The sequence below is a fragment of the Brienomyrus brachyistius genome, chromosome 6 (assembly GCF_023856365.1).
Source record: "Brienomyrus brachyistius isolate T26 chromosome 6, BBRACH_0.4, whole genome shotgun sequence".
NCBI classification, from domain to species: domain Eukaryota; kingdom Metazoa; phylum Chordata; class Actinopteri; order Osteoglossiformes; family Mormyridae; genus Brienomyrus; species Brienomyrus brachyistius.
In genome coordinates, this window is record NC_064538.1 from 29,753,277 (window position 1) to 29,779,595 (window position 26,319).

General features: G+C 40.3%; 1 protein-coding gene across 3 annotated transcripts in view; it reads right to left on the bottom strand.

Moving 5' to 3' along the window:
* The window catches only part of LOC125744405 (neural cell adhesion molecule L1-like protein), a 55,442-nt gene extending 30,978 nt beyond the window's left edge, over positions 1 to 24,464 (bottom strand). Inside the window, exons 1-3 of one of the 3 annotated variants that reach the window (XM_049016172.1) lie at positions 24,318 to 24,399; positions 9,370 to 9,461; positions 9,101 to 9,156 (exon numbers count right to left, since the gene is read on the bottom strand). The gene's annotated coding sequence lies outside the window, so the exon portion shown is untranslated. Of the gene's footprint in view, positions 1 to 9,100; positions 9,157 to 9,369; positions 9,462 to 24,317 lie in introns of all 3 variants that reach the window. The other 2 variants (XM_049016171.1, XM_049016170.1) reach the window with 2 other exon arrangements.
* Between the last annotated feature and the right edge of the window lie 1,855 nt (positions 24,465 to 26,319).

Below are 26,319 nucleotides of genomic sequence, written 5' to 3' on the forward strand. Positions count from 1 at the left end.
AGTAAGCCATAGGCGACAGTGGCAAGGAAAAACTCCCTAGAAGGAAGAAACCTTGGGAGGGACCAGACTCAAAGGGGGAGCCCATCCTCCAGGGGCCGGCAGGGATAGTCAAATAGAGAGATGGTTAAGTGCCAGAGATGGGCCAAGTCACATTGTCCCAATCATAAGATTTGGGCAATAACTGGAGAGCAAGGAAGATGATAAGCCAATGCCGAAGCCGAGTCTTCTTCCAATCGCCAGGCAACCAGAGGTAAGGCAGCGGGTCATACATGGAAGTTCAGAATGGCGTAAAAGTACATAAAAGTACTTTGAAAACATGTAATAAAAGTACATGTGAATTGATAAATAATTTTTTGTGAAATCTGGAACGGAATAGGAACAAACTCCTGGATGCCTGGAAATGAGAGAGAACCTGTAATCACTCTGCCTCCGTAAAAAGTTTCAGAATTGCAACTGAAATTAAATCTACTTTTAGACTTTCTATTCAAACCTTTCCCATGTTGCATGAAAAATGCTGTAAAGAATTAATCAGTTTCTATGATTTCTCTTATTTTAACTCAAACATGCACTCAAGTCTTTTTATTAGATGACACATTCCATTACCGTTATTTCATACTGTTACATTGTATCTCAAATAAAAATTTATATACTGGACTCTATACACCATACTCTGCTATTGTCATGACCTGCGTGTGCAGTCCTCGTGTGCCACGCCCCCGATCATCCACGTGTGTTTCCCCGATTGTGCCCAGCTATTTTCCATTGGTCTGTGTATTTAGCCCACGTCTGAGTCCGTATTCCCCAGATCTGTCATTGATGTTGTGTGCCGTGTTCCCTCATCTGCTCTTCAATAAACCCTCGTATCCTGACTCCTCGCCTGCCTGCCTCGTCCTTCCCTGCTTCCTGCCTGCCCGTCTGCCACCGAATGTAACAGGTGTAGTATATTTCACTAAACACTATATAGAAAAAGACCGGAGGCCTCTCTTGCCAATAGAAAATAAGGGGTATTGTTCTAAAGGAACTAGCATTGTGTCTCAGTGAAAGTGCCGTAATCTCCGATAATGTATGACTGCAATTAAATAAAAAAAAAAAACTTCCTAGAACTTCGCTTGCCCAGTTCATTTTATCTGGCCATTACATTTTCTGCATAAAACCGATTTCTAATCTAAATGGTTAATTATCTGATTGTGTATTGATCTAAAGCCTTGCACATGCATTACATGTAGTTGAAGTATAAAATATTCACTGGGTCTGACCTTTGTTTGCTTTGCTTGACTCTTTGGCTGGAATCTCAGCAATGAATGGACCAATGAAGGACCAATATAGGAACAAGTACAGAAACAGCTGCTCATAAAATACGAAGCTCATCCGAAAGCACCTGAGATTTCGGTGAAAATCAAGACTGTGCATCTTACGCATGTTAAACACTCCAGGCTCTGGCATTCAGTCCAGACTTGTTATGCCATTTTACTGATGACTGCAAGAATAAACTTGTTTATGAATGTTTATGTATGGCCACTTTCTTCTCAGAATTTTCCCAGAAAATGTTTATCATACAAAGGTGTATTTTGCCACAGGGAAATTTCACACAGGTATAATTAGTGTCTACTGTCCATCTCACAACTAGTTGCTATTTTGCTTCTTACATCTTAATTGTAACTCATTTTAACTTTAGGCAGAGTAATGCTATGATTTGACTATTGTACTTGTGCCTTAAGGCAGACATGTCAGAGACCTCACAATAAAAAACACTCTCAGATCTTGGCATCAGGAACACAGTTCATTAACATTTGCAATTTCACGGGACACATGCCTTAAATGTGGCCTCTAAGAAGCTGTATGCAGTCATCTTATAACCTATTAATCTACTGAATAACTTCTATTCATTTCCCAAAAGCATTTAGAGAGAGCTTGAGTGTCTCTCTGATCCAAGCAAAACTGACAGCTTCTCCCCACCTCCTGCTAAATCCTGAATTCCTGAAAACACCCCACCTAAACATACTTTGAAATACCTATTTTTGACATCAGGCAAATGTCCGGGACAAGTCCTTATAGGGCTATTTTGCTTTTCAGACATACAACTGATCTTTTTTATCACAAAATGTATCGAGCAAGTAATTTCAGGGCACATTTGAATATTATAAAATGGCTGTCTAATAAATAAGCTTCTGAATTGCCACATTACATTTTTCATGAAATGTGTGTGGGGTCATGGGAACAATTGATCATTTGCATCTGCATTTTTTCTTACATTATCTTATCTTATCCATCCATCCATCTATCCATCCATCCATCCATTTTCCTTATCCTACTGGGTCGCGGGGGGTCCGGAGCCTATTCTGGAAGCTATTTTATCTTATATGACTGCTTATTGCAGTTTTTTTAAATATATTTGTACTTCTTGAGCAGCATGCACGTAATAGCCCAGTGCAAACTTCCTAGTATTCTTTAAAAAGGCAGTTTTTCTGACCTCTAACAAAGCTATGATTTTACCAAGACATTCCTCAGCAACGTCCACTCTTGTATGACAACTACACTAACATTCAAGAATTTAAAATACATAAAAATAGAATTTCAAAACACTATGATGAAGAAAGTGATTTGTGATCTGAAAGAATTCATAAGCAATAAAGCAGATACCGATTGGCCAAGTTACAAGGTTTATGCATCATAACCATAATTCACTACTCAAAGCACTTGAAAAACCCTGAGTGGTTATGCTGTCTAATGTTTATATTCATGTTTATAAAAAACACACACGCGCACACACACGACCATGCGCACACACACACGCACACTTACGCACACGCGCAGACACACACACACACACACACACACGCGCCTAAAAACCACTGTGCTACTGCAGTTATTCAACCAAAAGCCCTGGAGGTGTTAAAAGCACAAGAGATTAAAACAACAGACAGAGTTCCTCATAACCTGAAAAGCTATTTTGAAAAGGAAATCAACAATAATGCACATATCCAATGAAATTCCAACACTACATAAATCAAACACTAGGGCTTGTAAGTGAAACAGCTGCATCATGCAGCAATAGGAGTACACTACAGTGTAAGTCTTGTTTTAAATACCAGGTAACAGGTATCTTCTCACCTGTGCTCTCCCCTCTAGCTACAGGATCTTAATTCATTCTCATCTCACCTTTCTGACATTTTTTTCTGTCTGACGATTATGTACCAGCAGCCATTAATCTTACACTGGGTGCTCAATGCTCAGGCTCCGTCGTCCCACTTTGCTGACAGAACTGTAGCCTGTAGTTTGCAGTAAATAAGTCTCAAAATGTAGCCAAGCAGAAGCACATGCATGCTCCAGTGCCAATAAAGAGAACAAAAAATGTTAAGCATCTCAGATTTCTAAAAGAAGATTAGAGCCAAACAAAGTATTACACAGATGCTGTCACAACACACGTGTTTAATTATGCCTCTCGTCTCCTCTTGCTCAGTTTTCAGATCAGCATTATTCACATAAAAAATCCAATATACTGTTAAAGTTAACCACTAGTGTAGCACAGTGTTTAGTATTGGGGGAGGGACTTAATAATTTAGTTACAAAGGTCTTATTATTAGGAGGGATGAATGAAGCCAAATTGAATATTGCAGAAGGAGGAGGGCACCCCCCCCAATTCCTACGCTCCTAGCCTTAACATATTTTCACTGTCACCTGACTATTTCCCCACATGGCATACCTGGAAAAATACAGTACAGCTGGCATAAGTCATATACTATATGCTTACATATACATATACTATACTATATGAACTATAGTATAGTATAAATACATATACTATATTATATGAACAACACAGAATGGACTCCAATCTGGACTCTGCCTCCAGTTACCGTCATGGACATCGGTGCTTATATTTTGTTTGGAGGGGTATGATCTGAGTTATTTTACATAAATTTTCCCTTTACCTCACTGAGGTTATGTTAAGGCATTGTTAGGTCTGGGGCTATTTCAGTGTCCCATCTGTGGAACATGGCAACGCATTAAATGACTCACTCATGTCTTGTGTATGTATTTTTTCTAGGTAATGCATTTTCAGATACTTAATAACTCCCCCCCCCCCCTTGAAGCCATGGGTCATTTTGTCATTAAGTGGAAATTCTGAGTAAGAACACTGTACATACATGGCTGGCCTTGCAGGATCATGCATTCATGTTGGGGCACTCTGAGTAATTCACATTTCTCTACATGTGCATGGATTCAATTCGGTTACGCTGTTTTAGGAATTATGGGAGAAAAAACAACCACAGGGTCCAAGATCATTATTTTTTACTAAAGACATCTGGTACTAATTTGAATAAGTTTGAAAGGCCAGAGAATTGAATGATATTAATGAACGTATGGCATCACCACACTGGGAGCCATTAGTTGTAGCACAACAAATGATCACAGTTTTGTCAAGGAATGCATTATCCTCATCTGTACATAGCAGCATCATAGTTTCGCTGAGTATTCTGTACTCATTGCATATACACCCTATAACTCTTTCTATTTGTATTCTCAAGCGTGCCACCTGACGAGTTCGCTCAACATCCCATTCACCTGCCTGACAGTGGCCTTTGGTAAATGTAGGACTCCTTTGTTCTGCATAAATAAACCCTACACTGTCTTTAATGTCAAATCAATGGTCAGTCAAAACTAGCTCACAAGGCAGTAGGCCTCTGTTCTCTGTTTGTCACTTGCCCATCCACCCCACCCTTTGGAAATAAAACAGATTTGCTCCCTGTGGTATAATGCTAACTAAATATTTTTTGTATGACTGTGTTCTAGCTGTGAGATTTGATGATCTGTCAATGAATATTTAAAAACAGTCTAAAAGAAGATTACAAAAGGCCTCTACAAACTGATGAGGCATGAATCCTTGCAAATACTCTCTCTGGCTGGTGCACCAAAGCATTACATGTACTTGTGCATACAAGGTGTTAGTGATGTCTGTGAATGTTGTGGATGCTGTCGTTCTGTTTATGTTGAAGAGGTGAGCTAAGTGTTGAATAAATCTCAGACGTATGAGCAAGACAAGCAGCATTTGGAAAGGATTCTGCTTCAACCAACAAGTTGAGCATAAAGAGTCACAGTCACAGATACTCAACATGTTGGTTGAAACAAAATCCTGATTTGGATTTTTACTTTCTGAACCTGAACTGTCCGCCTTTGCTCATTGATAGCTGCAAACATGGAAGACCAGTGTAAAATTTTACTCTCAGTTCATCTCTAAGGAACTGTTGATTCATCTCCCTCCTACTAATTTCACTCTTCAGTTGCTGCATCTCCTTTATGTGAATAGCAGGTGGTTGATTTCTGATTGCCTTGACTTGCAAAAGTTACATTCACCCATCTCTGCAGTGTTGGCTTCATCTTGCTCTTGCTCTGTCTCTGTCCCATGTTCATTCTCCTGGGCTGACAGTGTGTCTTCTGGCTGCTATGGCAACATCATTGCAGCCTCTTATTTCTTTGCTGGGATTAATACCACAATACAATACATCAGTCACATGGCACCCATCCTCTGTTCGGGCATCTTGCCGTTACACCTACAGGAACTCTTGTGACATCGCATTCTAAATCCAAAGGCATTAATATGGAGTTTCCTCTTTGCAACTATAAAAGTTCCCACTTTTCTGGGAAAGCTTTCCACAAGATTTTGGTGTGTCTGTGGGAATTTTTGCCCATTCATCCAGAACAGCCTTCAAGAGGTCAGTAACTGATGTTTGACGTTAGGGCCTGGCTCACAATCTCCATTCTAGTTCATCCCAAAGGTGTTTGATGGGGTTGAGGTCAGGTTGTTCCACACCAAACTTTGTGTACTGGGGCAGAGTCAGGCTGAAACAGAAAAGGGCTTTCCCAAAACTGTTCCCAGAATGCTGGAAGCACAGAATTGTCCAAACTGTCTGGGTATGAAGCCTTAACACTGTATCTAAAGGGCCCAGCCCAACCCCTGAAAAACAACCCCATACCATTACCCATCCTCCACCAAATGCAGTCAGGCAGGTAACATTCCCCTGGTGTCCACCAAACCCAGACTCATCCATCAGTCTGCCACACATTGCATGGTTTTTCACTCCACAGAACACGTTTCCACTGCTTCAGAATCCAGGAGCAACATGCTTTACACCACTCCACTCGACGCTTGGCATTGTGCTTGGTGATGAGAGGCTTGCATGCAGCTGCTTAGCCAGGGAGGCCCATTCCATGAAGTTCCCAGTACACAGTTTCTGTGTTGGGGTTAATGCCAGATGCAGTTCAGAACTCTGCCACTGCTGAGTCAGGCAATGGTGACTTTTACACACTATATGCCCTCAGCACTCGGCAACGCAGCTCTGTTGCTTTACGTGGTCTGCCACTTCAAGGCTGTTGTTCCTAAACACTTACACTTTGCAATAACACAGTACCACTTACAGTTGACCATGTAATATCCAGAAGGCAAAAAAAAAAAATCACAAACTGACTTTGCAAAGGTGGCATCCAGTGACAGTATCTGATTTGAATTCAATGAGCTTTTCAGAATGACCCATTCTTTCACAAATGTTTGTAAACCTGCCAGCATGGCTAAGTGCTTGATTTTATACACACATACACACACACACACACACACACACACACACACACACACACACACACACACACACAGGTTTGTAATTATATCTTTGTGGGGACTCTCCATTCATTTATATGGGAAAAACTCTAATCCCAATATGACAATCTTAACCCCTATACAGCCCTAACCTTAACCATAAGTAACCAAACACTTTAGTTTTTTGATTGCATTCACAGATCTTTTTAAGGACCTGAAAAATAACAGGTTTTTATTACATTTTGGGGGACATTTGGTCTCCACTATGTAATATAAACGTAATCCACACAGACACACATTCTGAACATCTAAACTTGTTATTCTGTATTTCAAAGGGATGCAGCATCTTCTTATTGTGACAGAGAAATACTGGAACTAAATTGTCTGGGCTTTACAATGCACACCAGAAGTTCTTTGTGAGTTTGGATTCCTTCACGCTGCCTGTTACACTTGTGCTTGCACGCAGGTACATCAGCACGCCTCCACTCAGGAAGCATCATATTTCCTTCATGAAAATATTTAAGGCCTCACTTTTGCTTGAGGGGTAGGAGGAGCTTATCTTTTGATTGTCAGGACAACAGCTCCCACATGATGAACGATTGTTATTAGAAGATGTCACATGAATCGCAGGAGTGCCGCATTAGTGATTTGTGAGATGGCAGATAATAAACAAACAGACAAACAAATAACAGACAGATAGATATAAAGCATATATTTGTATATGAACATTTACCCAAACTTCCACCAAAAAAACAAATCATAGCATTATAAATTTTTCTAATGTGCGTGTATACAAGAATTGTGATTGGAGGTGGGGCAGTTCTAGTATATACAGCTCCATCCATCCATCCATCCATCCAGCGTATTCTGGGCAATGTCATGGAGCCTATTCCAGGCAGGACAGGTCACTAGACACCCAGGCCATTGCAGGCCACATACACACTATGGGCACACCAAACATACACACTGGAAATTCCCACTGACTAAACTGCTGCCTTTTGCCTGCACGTCGACCTTCTCATGACACAGGGAGAATTTGCAAGCTCTATACACACAGCATGATGACAGTGCGCAATGCTGGAGGTGAGGCTTCTGGTCTGTGCTACCCTATGCAATTCCAGTATGCTGTTTCAGATGACTATGCAGAATTCACAATGACTGAGACATACACTGGTTTACGTAACCTGCCATCTTGAATAATATATATTCTTCTATCGGGTCTCTTCCCTAAGGACATAAACTTAGCTGAAAACCGAAATCAGAGAAATATATGTCTTAAGTATGTTTGTTTTGACATTTCACCGACATTTTTTCAGAGGTTATTAAAGCAAAGTTCTCCCATCCATCAATAGACTGTGTGTGTTGTCTTACCTGATACAGTCAGTTACTCTGCAGAAACTAAAGGTGCCAGCAAAGATCCTGAACTGAATATAAGGTCTACCTGCCTAAGGTGTAAAGATTAAGTCAACAAACTGAGTAACTTCCACAATATCACCACCCCCAACTCCACCCCCCCCCCCACCAGGAAAAGATTATTTAATGGTGACTGATTGTTGGTCTGTACATCTATATTGTAGGATGTGGCAAAACAATACAGTGAAATACGTGCAGCTCACAGGTCAGCATTCATATTTTCTCTGACACCATATCAGACAGCTTCCTCAAAGGCTTGTGCTTATTGTCATACGTGGGTGAAAGAAAGAAAGAAAGAAAGAAAGAAAGAAAGAAAGAAAGAAAGAAAGAAAGAAAGAAAGAAAGAAAGAAAGAATCACAAAAAACCCTTACAGGGTTTCTTAAGCATGCGGACATTCAGCATGCATTAACATCAGCAAAGCGTAACCCAGAGGGGGGGGGGTATTTTCATGCACTGAAATCTACATAGAACTCCACTCAACTACAGCAAATTCGCAACTTTAAAATTAAAAAGAAAATTCTGATTATTCCTTCAGGCTATCGCATTAAGAAGCGGGTGATTAATAGAAAGCTTTTCAAGCTACACAGAAATTCTCGATTATCATTATGCCCCCAAGGGGAAAATTAAGATTGACATGTTATTCTGAGAAATCGTGAGACAGAAATTGTTTAGAAGTGTAATTCCTTTAAGAGATCTCAGTGTGACCTGTTCTTTTTGGACATAGTCCAGTTTGTTCTTGTCAAGTACCAAGATGACACAGCAATGCAGTTGCTAATCAAGATTGACATAAACATTCTTAAATCTAAATTTATTTTTCCAAAAAACACAATGTGGTGTTAACTTTAGCACAATGAATGCAAAGAATAATTTCTACTTGAATGATATTTGCAATTGCCCGACCAATGAAAAAGATTAAATAAATCAGACAAATGTTTGAGCTTTGAAGTGCTGATCCAGGAGTCTACACCTACCCAAATACTTATTGTTTACCAGCAATGTGTTCTAGGCAACAGTGCTGTTTAAACATGAAAAAAGCAGAGCAGAGAAATTCTCACGATTATGCCATAACATGCAATTAAACATAAATCACTTACCGTAAATGTCAAGATGCTGAAATCTGCTGAATGAGTTTGCCAATATGTGCAGTACCCTGTGAACACAACACCTCCCCTTTAAGTTGTATCTACTTAGGTAGGACAGCCAGAGGAAAAGGCAACTGAGAGGAAAACAGCTGTCATTAAAAACGGAAAATTGTTCACACACCAGTTTCCTTGAAGATTTGGATTTAATGGGGAAAATCATTCTTTGCTTTCTAAATCAGGAATTCTGTCCATCTGCCACAGCACCATCATGCTTGTTATACCTTTCTGTGTTTGAGTTCCTGGTCCTTATAAAGCAGGGGTGGGGAGCCTGGAGGGCCGGTGTCGGTGCGGGTTTTTCGGATGACCTCTCAACCTGCCAATAATAAACCAGAGGTTCTCAACTCCGGTCCTGGGGACCCACTGTTATTGGCTGACTGAGATTACCCCAAAAACGCGCACCCACACCAGCCCTCCATGGAACAGGTTACCCACCCCTGTAATAAAGCATAAATTTATAATCATCTCCTTAAGCTACAAGTGAAGTAGCTCGATCTTGAGAACAGAAAAGTACAGTTTTGCTTGTCAGTCTGCATTCATTTGAAGAAATGTTGGGCTTCATTACCCATTCAAGCAGCTACTCACTCATCACAAGCAGGTTATTCTTCATTTCTGGCTTATCTATTTCACTGATTGTTGGTTTGTTCAGGGGATGAGTGTGAAAGAGACAGGGAAAGGGTGGGAAATCGGGGCGAAGGAAACTAGAGAACATCCTTACTCAATGTTTTCTTTTCTGTTTTCATTTAAATGAGAAGATTGCCCCTGGAACGTGTCCAGGCAGCAGAGAGCTCACAAGGCCATATATGAGAATAGACAGGAAGCACTGTGCTGAGGTGGGGCTCTCAGTAAGCATGTCCCAGTTCAGTGAGAGAATGATTTCCCCAGCGAAAAAAGGCAGGCTTATCAGAGTGTCCATCCCATACAGAGCATGCCCTTCAGAGCAGTGAGCGCTGGCTCCCCGGGTCTCTGGCCTAATCAGCTTGCTGCCCTCATTCTTTTGGCGGATATGAAAGCTATGTGGGTGACGGTCCAGAACTTGCTGTTACCTAATGCGATACAATATTAAAAATACAGTAAAATCAATAGTATAATATTAGGAATTAGTGGTGTTCTGTTATGTTGACGGGCAGCTAGGAGGGCTCTGTAGACATGAAGCTGGAAATCATTATACTGGATCATGATGATGGAAGAGGGGGAGAGGTACGGTGGGCCAGAAGTACAAAACATATCAAGAAAACGCAAAAACCAGTTATAATGATACCACATAAATATACGGTACCAGTAAAAGGTTTGGACATGCCAAGCTGTCTGCAAAGGAGAGTAGTGTTCATATGACCTGGTCACCTGACCTTAACCCCTGCAGAAATGGTTTTGGAGGAGTTTGACCAGAGAGTGAAGGAAAAGAGACCAATGAATGCTCAGCATACAGTATATGCGGGACCCCCCTTCAGGACAGTTGGAAAAGCTTCCAAAGAGGCCACCTCATGAAACTGGTTTTGAGAAGAAAGTAGGATCAGCCAGTCGCTGATGCACTTGGGTTAAGGGTCTTGCTGTATACGAGCTACTCAGAAAAGCATTTGTATAATGATTTGTCTTTTTTATTTTTATTTTTTTTCTTAAATGTTTTTATGTTTCTTAAAGCACTCTGTTTTGCACAAAGGTGATTCCAGGCTAGTTCACTTATTAGGCAGAATCCAGATGAATGAAATAAACAGTTGCGGATGAGCTTGTGGGACTTACTCAACACTGATTTCCAATGCCAAGGATAAAATGCATTCGCAAAAGTCACTCGTGCTCTTTCTGGTGTTAAATCGTATCTCTCACATGCCCTTAAAAAGTGTTCAGCCACTTATGAGCCTTCCAGCAGTGACACGGTGACAGAGTCCAGGCATTCTCAGACATACAGGGGGAAACTATCAGGTCGACAAGGGGCCAGAACAGGACTATGAAAACCATCCCTGTCTCAGAACCTTCTAGTTAAAAGACACATTTCTCCAAGACCCCTGCTCTGAATAATCGCTCTTCTTTCCATTTTATATTCAAATGCAGCTGGACTGGATTGGGAATTTATAAAGGAAGGACTCAGGGTAATGGCAGTTTAATGGTCACATATAAGCATAGTGGTTCTGAAGCTGTACTCTTTTGTTATTATTTTACAAAATACAACTAAACATTACTTTCCCACTCTTTTCTGTTCTTACATGTGCATGATGAAGTTCTCAGTGTCAGTTATCTATAAATTATATATATATATAAAAATATCCTTCAATATAAAAATCAATAATGCCAGTCCATCACAGGGCACAGGGCAGAGGGCGGGGGCACACGCTGAATGTGAGGCCAGTCCATCACAGGGCAGAGGGCAGGGGCACTCCCTGAATGTGAGGCCAGTCCATCACAGGGCACAGGGCAGAGGGCAGGGGCACTCCCTGAATGTGAGGCCAGTCCATCACAGGGCACAGGGCAGAGGGCAGAGGGCAGGGGCACTCCCTGAATGTGAGGCCAGTCCATCACAGGGCACAGGGCAGAGGGCAGAGGGCAGGGGCACTCCCTGAATGTGAGGCCAGTCCATCACAGGGCACAGGGCAGAGGGCGGGGGCACACCCTGAATGTGAGGCCAGTCCATCACAGGGCACAGGGCAGAGGGCAGGGGCACTCACTCAATGTGATGCCAGTCCATCACAGGGCACAGGGCAGAGGGTAGGGGCACACATTCAATTTGATGCAAATCCATCATAGGGCACAGAATTACATGCAAACACATAATATTGGCAATTTATAAGCATCAGTTCACCAAACTGCAATTATTTGCCTCAGAAAACGTTTGAACTATTGGAAACCAAAATGACATGGGGAAACTCCACGCACAACAAGTGTGAAGTGACAGAAGTACCCTACCGTCACACCATGTGCTTATATAAATACCCATGACTGTATCCAGTGTGTCCCTGTATAACTGGCTATGGAAGATGGATGGATGAATTTAAAAATAACTATTAACAGTGAAAACCAATGACGTGCAATTCACTGAAGCAGCACAGAGTGGGCGGCAGAGAAAATCTGACCTCGGACAGAGTCATGCAGAAAATCACTGGGAATCCCTCTTTGTCTGTAACAGGGTCAATGACGGGACGCTAATTTCTGTGTGCCCATATGGTTTAGTTCAATTTAAAAGCTTTAAAATTTGATAATAAACTTGCAAATTACTTGCATACATTCTTTTATTGCTGACATAGTCTAAATTCTAGGTTTAATCAATTTGAGAGAATATTTGAGGAATGATGGCAAAAATGTAAATGTGGTGTAACCATAAAAACTTCATACCTAATACTAAAACTAATATTAAATACTAAGACTAATACTAAAAAGTACAAAAAAAAGTGATAATCTAAGCAAAACACAAGTTTGATACTTACTAGTTTACTATAATCTTACATTAGAACTATTTAATAGAAAATAAAAGTAACAGAACACCATTGCCTGAATATTATAATTAATTTGGGGATTGACGTTAGTCAGGGTCAAGGTGGCATAACCAACATTCAAGGAGCCACTATGTACATATATACAGCCATGGAAGAAAATTAACAGACCACAGCACAATTTTTGTTACATTAATTTCTCAATTTATGGGTGTGCGTTGGTGAGAAATATATATGTACATATTTTGCAACACGCAGCCTGGTTCTTCCTTGTTTATCATTAATGAAGCTTCTTCTTGGCTTTATGGGACTTCAGTCCTGCTTCCAGGAGCCTGATATGATCCTATCCTAGCAGAGCACTTCACACCTGCACTTAATGTCTCCCATTCCTTTTGAAGGTCACTTGATGTTATCCTCCAATTCAATAAATGAACAGTCATCTCTGGCATTAGAAAGTCGCTTCCACCCTTAATCTGGCCATTTCCCCAGCCTTCTGCCAGCACGACCGTGATTAGACCAGGATTTAAAAATGGAGATTTGTTTAAAAATATAGAGTAGTATCTTAATTTTTTGTATAGCTGTATATGTAATTTTATAATGTAGCGGAATGAAGTGGGTGAACAGTGACTGCAGCTTTAAAAGGCCTAAAAATCCAATAATACAGATGCCACTTTTAAGCAAGGAAAATTTGGCTTATCACAGAGCACGAATGAACACTGATCCAGCTGCACACAGACAGCCTTAACCCCCACCCAGCCCTAACCATAACCATAAGTGACCAAACTAGATACAAGAGATTTTGCATTTTTCGTTTTTTCATTGCAGTCACGGATTTTTATAAAATAGGGTTTTCCCTTTTGGGGACACAGGAATACCTGGACCACATACATGCACACACATACACACATATTCTGGTGTGATACATCTGCAACAGATTTCTGCAACCTAACACAAAACCTCTTCTCAACATCTACTGATTGTCAGCAAGTTCATTCTGGACAGATATGAAAGGAAGTCTTTCATAGGACAGGTCATCCAGGTGACAGGTGAAGGAGTGGGAAGTGCGCTGCATGCAACAGCTGGGTGGGGAGAATGTTTTCACCTGGCCTCATGCACCTGACCTCCTGTTCTATTCTATTATGAGTCCGATGTTCTGCACATAATCTCTAAGCCCGACCCTTTGATCTGGCGTCATTCAAAATTCATGACGTACGACTGTAAACATTCGCAAGCACACACAGCCTGAAAAGTCTATTCTGTCATACTGGCACGCTTTTAGACAGGAAAAGAACTTCACTGGAAACATGTCAAAGCACACACGTGACCTTAAACACACATGCTTGCCCCACCCCCAAACACACATACACACGCATAATTTTAAAAGACGCGTTTTTGCCATGATTTGCTGTTGCTAGATATTTTTTTCTGAACGGAATTTCAACAAAAGACATGAATTCACAATTCTTACTGTTAGATGTTTTTCTACATTGAAATAAAAGTCCGGATGGCCTTGTTGACTGTCATGCTTGATTTTCAGTGTCACTTTCTTCAACAAACAATGGCCTTTGACTGTAAAAGCAACATGGTTCAGGTGCTGTAACTGGTTTGTTTCAACTGGCCTAACCAGTATTTTTCATGAAATATGATTTTTTTTTACTGTTTATATATAATTTGTCAAAGGTACTTCACAAAACAAGTATTTTCAGCATATGTCCCGCTCAATATTGCAAACATTAACACAATTTAATTTTAGAGATAATCCTGATAAAATCTGTTTAGATTGCATGCTATTGATCCCTGTGGGGAAATCCTTTTTCTCCACCCTCCTCTTGGTCCTTGGCGGTTACAGCAAGCTTGGCAGTGAAGGGCAGCCACGCACTGCAGCACTCAGGGACCTGGAGGTTAAGGGCCTTGCACCGAGGCTGGGCTCAAACCAGTGATGCCCAATCACAAACACAGAGGCTCAGCTCACTGAGCCACATGCTGGCCCCATGTGAAACTGTCACATGACATTGTTAACTAAGTATTTTAATGTGTACACTTCTCTACACTCTAGGTGGATAAAATATTTTATATTTCTCTCTTTGTTCTAGTTACACCGTTTCCGGTTTCAGGCACATGTAACCTTTTGTAAAAAAAATATGCAAATGTCAGGTCAAATTACATGAAACCAGCATGAATACAAAATGTACATTTTAACAAATCTGATAAAGCTTTTAAAACAAACTTTTAAAAGATTTTTGAATTGCTCATCTTGCCGACCCTTATTTGTCACTGACCCAATTATGGCATAAAAAGACACCCTCTGCCTCTATCCTCTGCCTCTATCCTCTACCTCTATCCTCTGCCTCTACCCTCTGCCTCTACTCCCTGCCTCTACCCTCTGCCTCTACACTCTGCCTCTACCCTCTGCCTCTACTCTCTGCCTCTACCCTCTGCCTCTACTCTCTGCCTCTACCCTCTGCAGTGGGATGGTAACCAAAGTAATTGCTGGTCGAAACAGCTTAAGACCTTTCACAAGCAACAGTATCAAGAAATGACAGCACAAAAGCATAAAGGCATGATGTTGCCCAGTGCGACTCTGGACAGAGCTGCTTATACCAGCATTGCAATAATAAATTAGGAATTTCTAAAAGTACGTAGAACATACTTGTCTAGAGTCAAGTGAGGTGCATTGTAGGTTGACAGAACTGTAGATGTCTATTTTGACTATTATCTTTCCAGTGATAGGTAAACGTTAAAAATTGGCCCGGTACGCAACAACCAAATTAATTCTTGTTATTGAGTAATCTGGATAATCTATAATGCATTAGACATGCTTCAGTAGAGCTGCATACAGTCAATAATTAACTTATTTTCCCAAAGCTGTAATTAGCCCTATATAATTACTGAAATAATTCAAAGGCTAAACCAATTAACTTTGACTTCATGAGTAAGTCATATGCAAGAACATCAGCCTTACATACTGTGAATCACTGTAAATATTTTACTGTTAAGTGTCTTAACATTTAAATGTAAGTTCCCATAGACAGACTTATATCCTAATCATAATTCAGCAGTTTAGAAAAGGAGTTGCTAAATCCAAATTAGAGGGTATACATGCCCAAGTAAATACTATTATATCCCCCACAATCACAGAAAACAAGTAAGAAAAATAAGTAATCATTTCATTTTAATCTTTAGTGCTGGGTTAAAGTACACAAACATCGCCAACCCCAGCCACTACATTTCCCATAATACCCCTCTATCCCATTATGAAAAAAGACATAGGCAGTTTGAAAACTAACCTCTATGAAGATGGACGTATCCAAATATTTAATAGGAGTTAAACGACGTAGCAGAAAAGGTAATGCTAACACAAACATTAATGCTAGCTAGGTAGCTTTACATCTAGGCCAAGTCAAGAGGCTCACCATTACAAAATGTACATGGACCCATTAAATTAAAAGAATTAAGTTAACACCAAAAGCTTCATTGGACATTTCATTTTCACATAAAAAGGCATTCAACTTCTTTTTATTTATGTAGTAAATTGCACAGAAAAAAAATGTGTGACACTGGAATTATTTTTATTTATTTGCACACTGTATATAAATGGGGTCTAGCTCCTCTCAAAGGCAGGCTATGGAAAGGTTAATGTATGGGCGCCATGTGTTAAACGTTTTTTAAACACATGTAAGCCAAAACCACAAGACAACTCACACATTGTACATAAAGACATTATATTTACGTTAACAAGCCTAAATCTCCAGTGATTAAACATTCCTGTTTCATTTCTGTTTATGTTCTATGTCTGGAATTTTAAATAACATTAGTTAAGGTTAAAGATATTAACAGTGGATTGATTTACTACTGTGGTTCACCTGGCTGGCATTATGTGGGCAGTTGCAAAAAGTTGATCAACACCTTTCAGGCCAATCATATTCGAGAATTCAAGGGTGTCATCATCGCAAAGAGATAGGGGACACCAATTATACTGGCTACAAGCATTCTGGATGCATTTTTGGTCAATGATGCTGTGAAAAGTAAACAGAATAAGCACAGTGAGAGAACATTACCTATATTTCAATTTTTCATTGTTGTAATCCATGACAGTGAGACTTTAGTTAGGCAGATGAGGTGCTGCTTCTCAATATATACCCATAACACATGCACATAAAGATAGATTTTAAAATTGTTATGCATGTAGTGCACCACATACATAATGACTAGCGAACTAAGTATTTGCACTGTGCCCCCTTAATTTTATGTGTCCCAGTACAACCTACAACCTATAAACACCCCAACTTCAGCATGGCGTAAAACTGTGCATGGCACAATACCTGTGACTAAGAGCTCTAAATGTTAAAGCATGTAATGGCAGAAGTGCAAATAAATTCTCTGAGCTCAGAAAAGTGGGATTGTTTGACTGACCTTTCTGTAAAGACCACACCCTTCCGAAGAGTGGAGAGAAAGAGAAGCGAACACACATACTTCTCAAGCTCAGTGCTCAGAATCACTTGTCCTGTCTTGTTTTGAAGCAGATAGATGGCATGTGAGACACCTTCAAGAACCGGTGCTTGCCTACCACAATGAGAATAATATCCATCCATCCATTTTCCAAACCACTTATCCTACTGGGTTGCGGGGGTCCGGAGCCTATGCCGGAAGCAATTGGCACGAGGCAGGGAACAACCCAGGATGGGGGGCCAGCCCATCGCAGGGCACACTCACACACCAGTCACTCACACATGCACTCCTACGGGCAATTTAGCAACTCCAATTAGCCTCAGCATGTTTTTGGACTGTGAGGGGAAACCGGAGTACCCGGAGGAAACCCCAGGACGACATGGGGAGAACATGCAAACTCCACACACATGTGACCCAGGGGGAGACTCAAACCCAGGTCCCAGCAGTGTGAGGCAACAGTGCTAACCACTGCACCACCATGCCTCAGAATAATATTCTAACACAAAAATACCTATGAATTACATATAGTTAAAATATAAAATGAAAGTCTAGGGTTCTCTATAAGAACTCTATATTCCTCATCTATGGTTGCATACAGATTGTAGTGCAGTGACTGAGGCGTCAGGAACTTACAAAGGCAGAAATATGTGTGGACTGTCGGAGGAATTTTTGACTTAACTCATCTACAGTGCCCAGAGGTAGCATACTCAGGAGAACGTGATCCAGTCGACCTGCTATTGCTTGCCCTGAAAACAACATGCCTGTCAATATTGACTCAGCAGTCAAGTCATCGGAAGAAGCTTTGCTACACTTTACTCGGTAGCCAGTTAATTAGGAGAACCTGCTTGTTAGCACAGTTTTGTCTTCCAAACAACAAATCATGTGGTTGGAATCAAATATACAAAGCACACTGCCGGGGTTGAGAGACTCAGTTTCTGCGTAGCTACAGTAAGTATTATGGCTAAGGTCTATGATCTGAATGATTTTTAATGTTCGGTCATACGGTGGTTTTCAGTACAGTATCTGGAGTTTACTGAGAATGCTTAAATAAACATCAGGCAGCAGCATCAAGTTATGTGGGCAAAAGCACCTTGTTAGTGAATGAGTTCAGAGGAGGATGGCCAGACTTGTTAAAGCTAACAGGAAGGCCATAAGGGCAAAACAGCAGCTTAGGACAAGTGTTGTGCCAAGGCTTTCTAGACACACAATCCAACTACCCCTGAGGAGCTTCTGAAGGCAAAATGAGTCCAATCCAGTACTAGTTATATGCACCTAATAAAGTGGCCACGATATATAGTGTTATGCAAAAGTTTTGGCACCCCTGATAATTTTCATGCCTTTTCTTTATGTATCACTGGTTGTTTGGATCAGCAATTTCAGCTAAATATACCATATAGCAGACGAACACAGTGATGTTTCAAAGTGAAATTAAGTTTATAGGATTTACAGAAAGTGTGCAAAAGCGATGCACACTTTCTGTAAATCCTATAAACTTCATTTCACTTTTGAAATATCACTGTGTTCGTGTGCTATATGACATTTTTAACTGAAATTGCTGATCCAAACAACCAGTGATTCATAAAGAAAAAGTATGAAAATTGACAGAGTTCAGATCCAGATATACTGTGCGAAGTACAAATCTGCATTTTGGTTAGCTCACTTTTGCAATTTGCAAGTAAATGTAAAGCAAAAATTAAATAGCCTTTTCTGTTCCATTTTCACTGGACCACTCGTGCTTTTCTAGTGAAAAGGTTTGTGCAACTATTTTCTCACACCCCTTGAATATCTGTCGCTGTAATCTCCTCTGTGAGATGATGTTATGTGAAGAAAAATATATATGTTCGTTATATGTGTATTTTGGTTGGCTGAGAGTGAACAAATATTTCAAAATATTTGCAACTTATCTAGGGCTTGCAGCAATTTTTAAATATGTCCCTGACAGCCAAATAATCAACTGTGACCTCTAAACACCCGTTGCATTAACTCCAGTTGATATCAGACTCGTATGCATTCCAGCTATCCATCAACCTACCCATCCCTTTCCAGCAGACCATCTACTGAGTAAAGGATGCAGTGACGCACACAGGTCATCTCGCTATACGTTCCACCTCACTGTTCAGATCATTTTAAATGGTAAAGATACTGCGTATGCTGCATGAATGCAGGGGCACCTCAGGCTAATGTTTGCATATTAGAAGGATAATGAAAGGTGGGACCGTGTGAACAAGCCTGAGAACCAGAACTACAGAAAGAAGTGGGGCATATTTCAACATCTCAGAGAGGCTGCAAATGCAAAGATACAGTGGCACACTGCCCTGATGATTCAGACAGCTTGGCAGCTCTGCGCAGCTTCATACAGCAGAGCTGGGTGCAGCAGATCCCCCCCCCTCCCCTCCGGTTCACGATAAAGGAGGTGTGACCTAATTCCTGACAATCTGAAAGCCTAGGTGCCAGGTGCCAGAACATACAAACACGTAGCAAAAATATTATTACAAATATCAGGGAAGACTTACTGTATCAGTGGCCTCCCTGAATGTCTACCCTACATCTGCTACTGTCCCAATAAGAACGCTGCTTTGTTTTGTTTTTCACAAATGTCCATATACCTGCGCAATGATGACTTTACTAATGTTATTTGACATTGCCTCTGTATCACAGCTGAGTATAAACTTTTTTTATAATTTCATTTGGGCTGGGATTTTATTAATTATTTGTATTAGTATTTTATTAATTGTTAGTATTACTGCAGTGTGTCCCACATATGTAACCATTCGCACAAAAGGCATGGGTTGTTCTCAAAGGTGAGACTTGCTTTGGTACAAAGAGTGGATGAGAGGAGAGAATTAGGGAGTATTTGGGAGTAGAGTGGAGACATGTTTAACAAAACTATTAAGGAGAAAGGATGCTGGACAGCCATTTAAACAATCGATACGATAGCCTGACTTTAAATTTCAGCCCGAAGTTCGGATAGGCCTAGGGTAGCCTATGCGCCTTACTCTGCCCTGACACTAAGGTTAATCTTGAATTTTTACGTACATTCATTTCATTGTGTTCACACCACATCTGTTCATAATTTGTCTACCACTCTAGCGGTATAATATGAAAAACATGACACATATGTAATGCTAGTGTTGTATGTTTGTTGCATTTTCTTCTTCTGTTACGGTACTTTGTGCCGGTTCCCTTGGTAATGAAATAACCGATAGCCTATCACTATTTGAGTATGCAAAGAAAGCTGGTTAGCCTGATGTCATAAAGAAGGAATAGTCCTTTATAGCCCGGACGGGGGTGGGGGTGGGGCAACTTTGTCTATCCTGAAAAACTGACATGTTGCTATAATTTAGATGATCATATAATCTGATATCCATAAATGTAACTTCTGTTAAATCTGTCTTCATGGGGCCCCAATCTTTCGGGGAACTTGTGTGGCTGCCTATCCTTGCCTTATGGTATGTCCCTGTGCTCAGGGAAAAAGGACACACAAGTAAACTAAAAGTGAGTTGGGTCAAGAAAAGGGAACAACTAGTCAAGTGTCATGCCCGGCTCGTACGATCCTCATGTGTGCCACGCCCCCCTGATTATCTACGTGTGCTTCCCTGATTGTACCCAGCTGTACCCTGTTGTCTTGCCTATTTCAGTCCATGTCTTGCCTTAGTTCTTTGTCCGTCATTGATGTTTGATGTCAGTCGGTGTCAGATGTGCCCTGCTATTCGTTTCCCCGATCCCTTTAATAAATCCCCGTTTTTCCCCGACTTGCCTGCTTCCTGCCCGTCTGCCTGCCCGTGCGCATTACCCAGCGATCGTGACATCAAGGAGTCTGGGTCCATTTACTAGGAATGGGACATAACTCATTTTTTAAATTTATTTAGGTTTTTTTTTTTTTTTGTGCCTGGAAATAATGTCATACAGATTTAAATACACTGCAGTCTAGGCAGCCCAGACTTTGCACATATCTTGCTTGCTTTAGTTTTTCAAAATGTGTTACTGAATAACAAATAAAAAGGATGATGTTTAGTAGAGTCATTGTCTTTAGCCTTGGGATAAAGTCTATAAATGTCTGGGACTCTACTGGTGGGATGTGATACCCTTCATTCACAAGAAACTCCATCACTTCGTGTTTTGTTAAATGCTGATAGAAAAGACATCTGAAATACCATTTCATAATCAACCATAAGTGTTTAACTCAGTTGAATACTGGTGGCCAGGGTTACCATAGCATATGGCTTACATTTTTTATGGTCATACAACTCTTAATTTACTACCCATGCTTTATGAAAGGAGTAACTGCCATCCCGAAAGGTTTTATGTACAGCAGAGTGAAAATGCTGTGTCACAGGATGAATGTGATCGCTCGCTCGACATGTCTTTGAGCGCCATATACCACTCCCTCTGGGGGGACAGTTGAACATAACCAGGGTCATTAAAATGCATCCCATACCATGTAAACCCCCCAGAACCGTACAGCACCTGCACTTTCATCCGAGTTTTTTTCCCCATTGCTTAGTAACCCACTGCTAAGGGAATTGTTTGATAAAGTAAGAAGTTTCCAGACTGTGTCTTGATCATATCTTCTTGCAAAGTTTGTCTATTTTGCCTCAAACCAATACATGGACATTGTGGACAAGAAAACTTGTTTCATCTATGGTTGTTTCAGATTCACGACACAATTCATGTCTTTCTCTGTTTTTCACCCACACTCGGTGCCACTATCACTTCAGCATGGCTCTTCCTGCAACATCAACACATTGAGCTGTCTTCATCACCGTCTCAAACTTCCTCTCAAATACGTGCCTTCAGTCACCCCTCTCTGAGAGAAATGCTAAGAATGATGTTTGGTCTGCTATGTACAGTAGCAGCAAGGAAATTCATTTGTTTTAACTATTTTACACCATGACTTTCACATAGCTAAGACCATGTTTTGTGAGATAAGACCTGCTGTTTTATGAATCATGGCTTCAGGGCTTACATAAAGAGCATGTGTAGTATGCACATAACTTTTGAGGGTTCTCTTTTGTGTTTAAACTTTATTTATCTTCTCTTCCATAATTATGCAGTTTCCTGTACACCACACTGAAGAGTTCTGTATCAATGCCATTTAGCCCGACGTCTAACAAACTAGTTTTGATCAATAGCTCAGTCAAGACTAATTAATAAATCATTGAGTTTATCCTATCCAGTATGAACATATAAATATGCAAATCTTATACATGTTTCTGAAAATGTGCATACTGAATGCCATATCAAGTGTTTACATTTAGCAGCTATTGGTGAAGCACATCAGCTGAATAAATGAACATGTGTGATTGTGAATAATTTCCATTTGCAAGTCTACTACACCCTAGATCAGAGTTTCCCAACCCAGTCCTAGGGGAACCCTGGACAGTCCATGTTTTTGCTTCCACTCAGCTCCTAGTGCACCTGTACCAGGTATTAGGTGTTCCTGATTGGCTGGGAGCTGAGAGGAAGTAAAAACATGGACTGTCCGGGGTTCCCCGATGACTGGATTGGGAAACACTGCCCTAGAGTCACTATGCTATTTCCCATTCACAAGACATCTTGCTAACTTGGTTAAGGTAATTCAGTTGTTCTCAAAGTCGGTCCCCAGGCCCCACTGCCCTGCTTGTTTTCCAGACATCCCTGCTCTACACACTGCTAATTACCTGGATCAGGTGTGTTCAGTCAATCAGAAGCTGAAAGACAGCTGGGACTTGTGTGTGGGGAAGGGATAGCAGGAAAACAAGTAGGGCAGTGGGGCCCGAGGACCGACTTTGAGAACCACTGAGGTAATTGCTGTACCCACTTGTTACATTCATGGCTATGGGGGTCTGTAGCCTATTCCAAAAGCTTCAGGCAGAAGGCAGGGAACAACGCAGGATAGGGCACCAACCTATTACAAGGCACACTCATCATTCACACCTACCAGCAATTCTGTGACTCCAGTTCACCTCAGCATGTTTTTGGACTGGATGGGGAAATCAGAGTAGTACAAGGAAACCCCATGATGGCACAAGTAGAACATGCAAACTCCACATACGCACAGGCATGATGGAGACTCGAACCCTAGTCCCAGAGGTGTGAGATACTGTAACAGTGCTATTCACTGTGCTGCCAAACCAGCCAATTGGTCCATTACCATCTGCCGTTATATACTAATTAACAAAGTTGCATGTCCTACACTTATGCATATTCATATGTTGCAAAGTTACATATATACAACTAATAAGAAAAACGCATGACTTCTTCGCAGGATTTAAAGTAAAACAAAATACGAAATTTGCCTACCTTTCTCCTCTTTACAATCCTACTGCCTAGGGTTTTCTCTGATATATCTGCTCTCTGTTTTCCTAATGATTTAGAGAACTCTGCTTGAGGAAAATGTTAACTGATGATAGTTATACAACAATAATCGTAAATTTCTCTTAACGTGTATCCTGACTTTTTCATCAGATAACATCGCGATGCGCCACAACCCGCCTTCCTTTGCCAGCGCACTTATCTATTATTAGTTTCTCAGACATTCGTTTCTTTGGTTTGCAGGTTGGTTTCTGTTAGGGGGAATTAAAGGGGAAAATGCACACATTTTATCAAGCATGAATTGAGTTTGTCGTTCAAGATCCTGTTATTTTAAAAAAAAAACAGCCGCAGTTTCATTAATTAAACCACATTTTGTAAACAAATCAATGAATGACGAAACAAACAAGCAAAAAACAAAAACAAGCAAAACAAAACCAGCGAACAAGAGCTCAAAACTTTTCTTTACAAATCTTTCAGTGCAAATTTAGTGATTATATCTTCAATACAATTACCATAACCATATATATATATAACATAAACTACGCTTCAACTCTTACCTTGAGCAATACGCCTGTTTTGTTTCGGCAAAGAATATTTTGGTACTGTTCGCATTGGAATATATATTTTATTCGTCGTAATAGTACACTTTGATTAATCGTTCTAAATTGCAATTATAAAAATAAATGTTAAACTGACTTAAAATAACCGCAAAAATGCCACATGGGTCCATCTAGAAATTTAACTACGTTCTACTGATATCTGGCAATAAGAATGCAAATCCCTGATATAACTGATATCGGGTTTAATGTACAGTTCTATACGACTAAACCAGAAAAAATGAAATACATTGCACTGTTTCAAAGTTAAACAAACTGGAAAAAAAACTGAAAAAAGTTCAACTAAAACAAGCAAAATCAGAGACAGTTAAGATGAATGTTTTTCCTGCAAACTGGATGCAGCAAGATGAATAAATGCATCTATAAAAAGTTTAACAGACAGTTACTTACGGGACTTGATCTGTTCCCCAGCGGTCCCCGAGATCACGCCTGACGCTTTTACTTCGCTGTACTTCACCTTAGGGCAGCGCGTCTCTTAAGGGGAGGGAAAAGGCACCGTGACGCATTTTACTTCAAACGCCACAGGCCATGTAGTGAATTAACGAGAACAAAGCGGAGGAAGATGTTTCCTGACGCACTGAATAACTACCCCTCTGGTGAAACACCAAGGCAGTTTTGGTCCTCAGTGATTCTATTGGATGTATACGTTTCCTGGTCAGTGGGCAAGAAGAATAAACTGTATATGTACAATACTGTGAGTGTATGTACAGGTATGTGACAAATTTGTTGCATTACATATTTGGGTAAGACTTTATTGGCATAGTCTGCCTACAGAGGGCATACAGAGTATTTGTAACATTTCGACAATTTATTAGTTGAGATTCAACAATTAATATAACATTGGTTGAGTGAGTCAAATGCAATTAAATTATTCTAAAAATATGTATGTTCATGAATCGTTACATGTACTCTATATACTGTGTATCCTGTTAAACATCTACAGACACAGTGAAACAGCTGAATTGTTGAATCTCAACTTAGTTGTTGAAAAGTGTTAAGGTGTTACCCAGATCTCCTGTACTCCATATAAAAAGTAAAATATGAAATGAATGTGGAATTAATTTATTTATCTGTGATATTTGTATGGATATTAACATTATGCATTAAAACAACTTCACATGCAGTGACTAACGTAATAGATGAGCATAAGAATCAGGACCAGTGGCCTTCCAGTGCTTGTAATCCTCTAGATGTTTCCTGTGACAGTGACACTCACACTATAAAGAGCGGTGACAGTTAGGACACAGCTACATTTTTTTAAAAGCACTTTTGAAGTCCTTTACTTTCATTTGAAATAGTACAGAACATAAAAGTATCATCAGAGGAAGTAGTGAAGACCCACTAATGGACTGGGACACATGCAGGGTGCTCTCTGCTTTTTGGGAAAATACCCAACCTCAACAGATAAAACTGCTCAGGATAAACTGTCAGAAGATTGAAGGGTGGGTGCAAGTGGTATGACACTTGGAATGAAGAAGATGTCTATAAGCACAAAAAGAACTGGAGGTGTGAGGGTAACGTGCGGGGAACAGATCATCCACAAAAAAAATGATTTCAATGGATTTTAAAATATTTTTAATAAGAAAAATAGCATGACCCCTATTAATGGAAAAACCTATGGAGAGTGCCTTTACAAACCTGTCGGTGATTACAGCTGCACTACAGGGTGTGACGTTTAATGAATACCAGATTAAAAGCAGTGGAATATGCAAGGAAATACTATGATGAGCGATATGAGGTGTTATGGAACAAGGTTTTACGAACCAACAACAAGAAGTTTCTATTTAGTCATTATCAGGCTAAAGCGTGGAGGTGGTTACTTCTGGAACAGGCTCAATGGCCGTTATCGATGACTAAACTTAATATAACTGCAGTAGGATGAATTTGGAGATAAACACGTCTTGCTGATGATTCTAAGAAATAAATACCACCTGATTTAGCGGGGTGGCACTACACAATGAGGGTAAAAAATAGTGCACAATTAACACAAGGGAAATTTATATATGACCAGTATGGGCTTCAGGATGACTGTGATATTGCACTGAATTGGCAGTTATACAAAAGAGATGGATGGATACTGTCCCAGGGCTCCAAAAATGTCATTATCAAGTAAAATCAAGAACAGCTTAACTGTGGAAAGAACTTTATATTATGGGGTATTTCTGGAGAAAAAACAGCTGTCGATGACATCAGAGAATTTATTAAGACTCTTTGTATAGCTAAACACTACACACTTGTGGATGAAGCCTACCTTGTTGATGTAATTTAAATCTTGGCAGAGAACTGCCAAGATATCTCTAAAGACTATTAAGGGTGCGGTAATACGTAAGTTGGAATGGTTTTCTCCAACATTCTCGAAAATACATTCCTAGACAAACAATATGTGAATCAA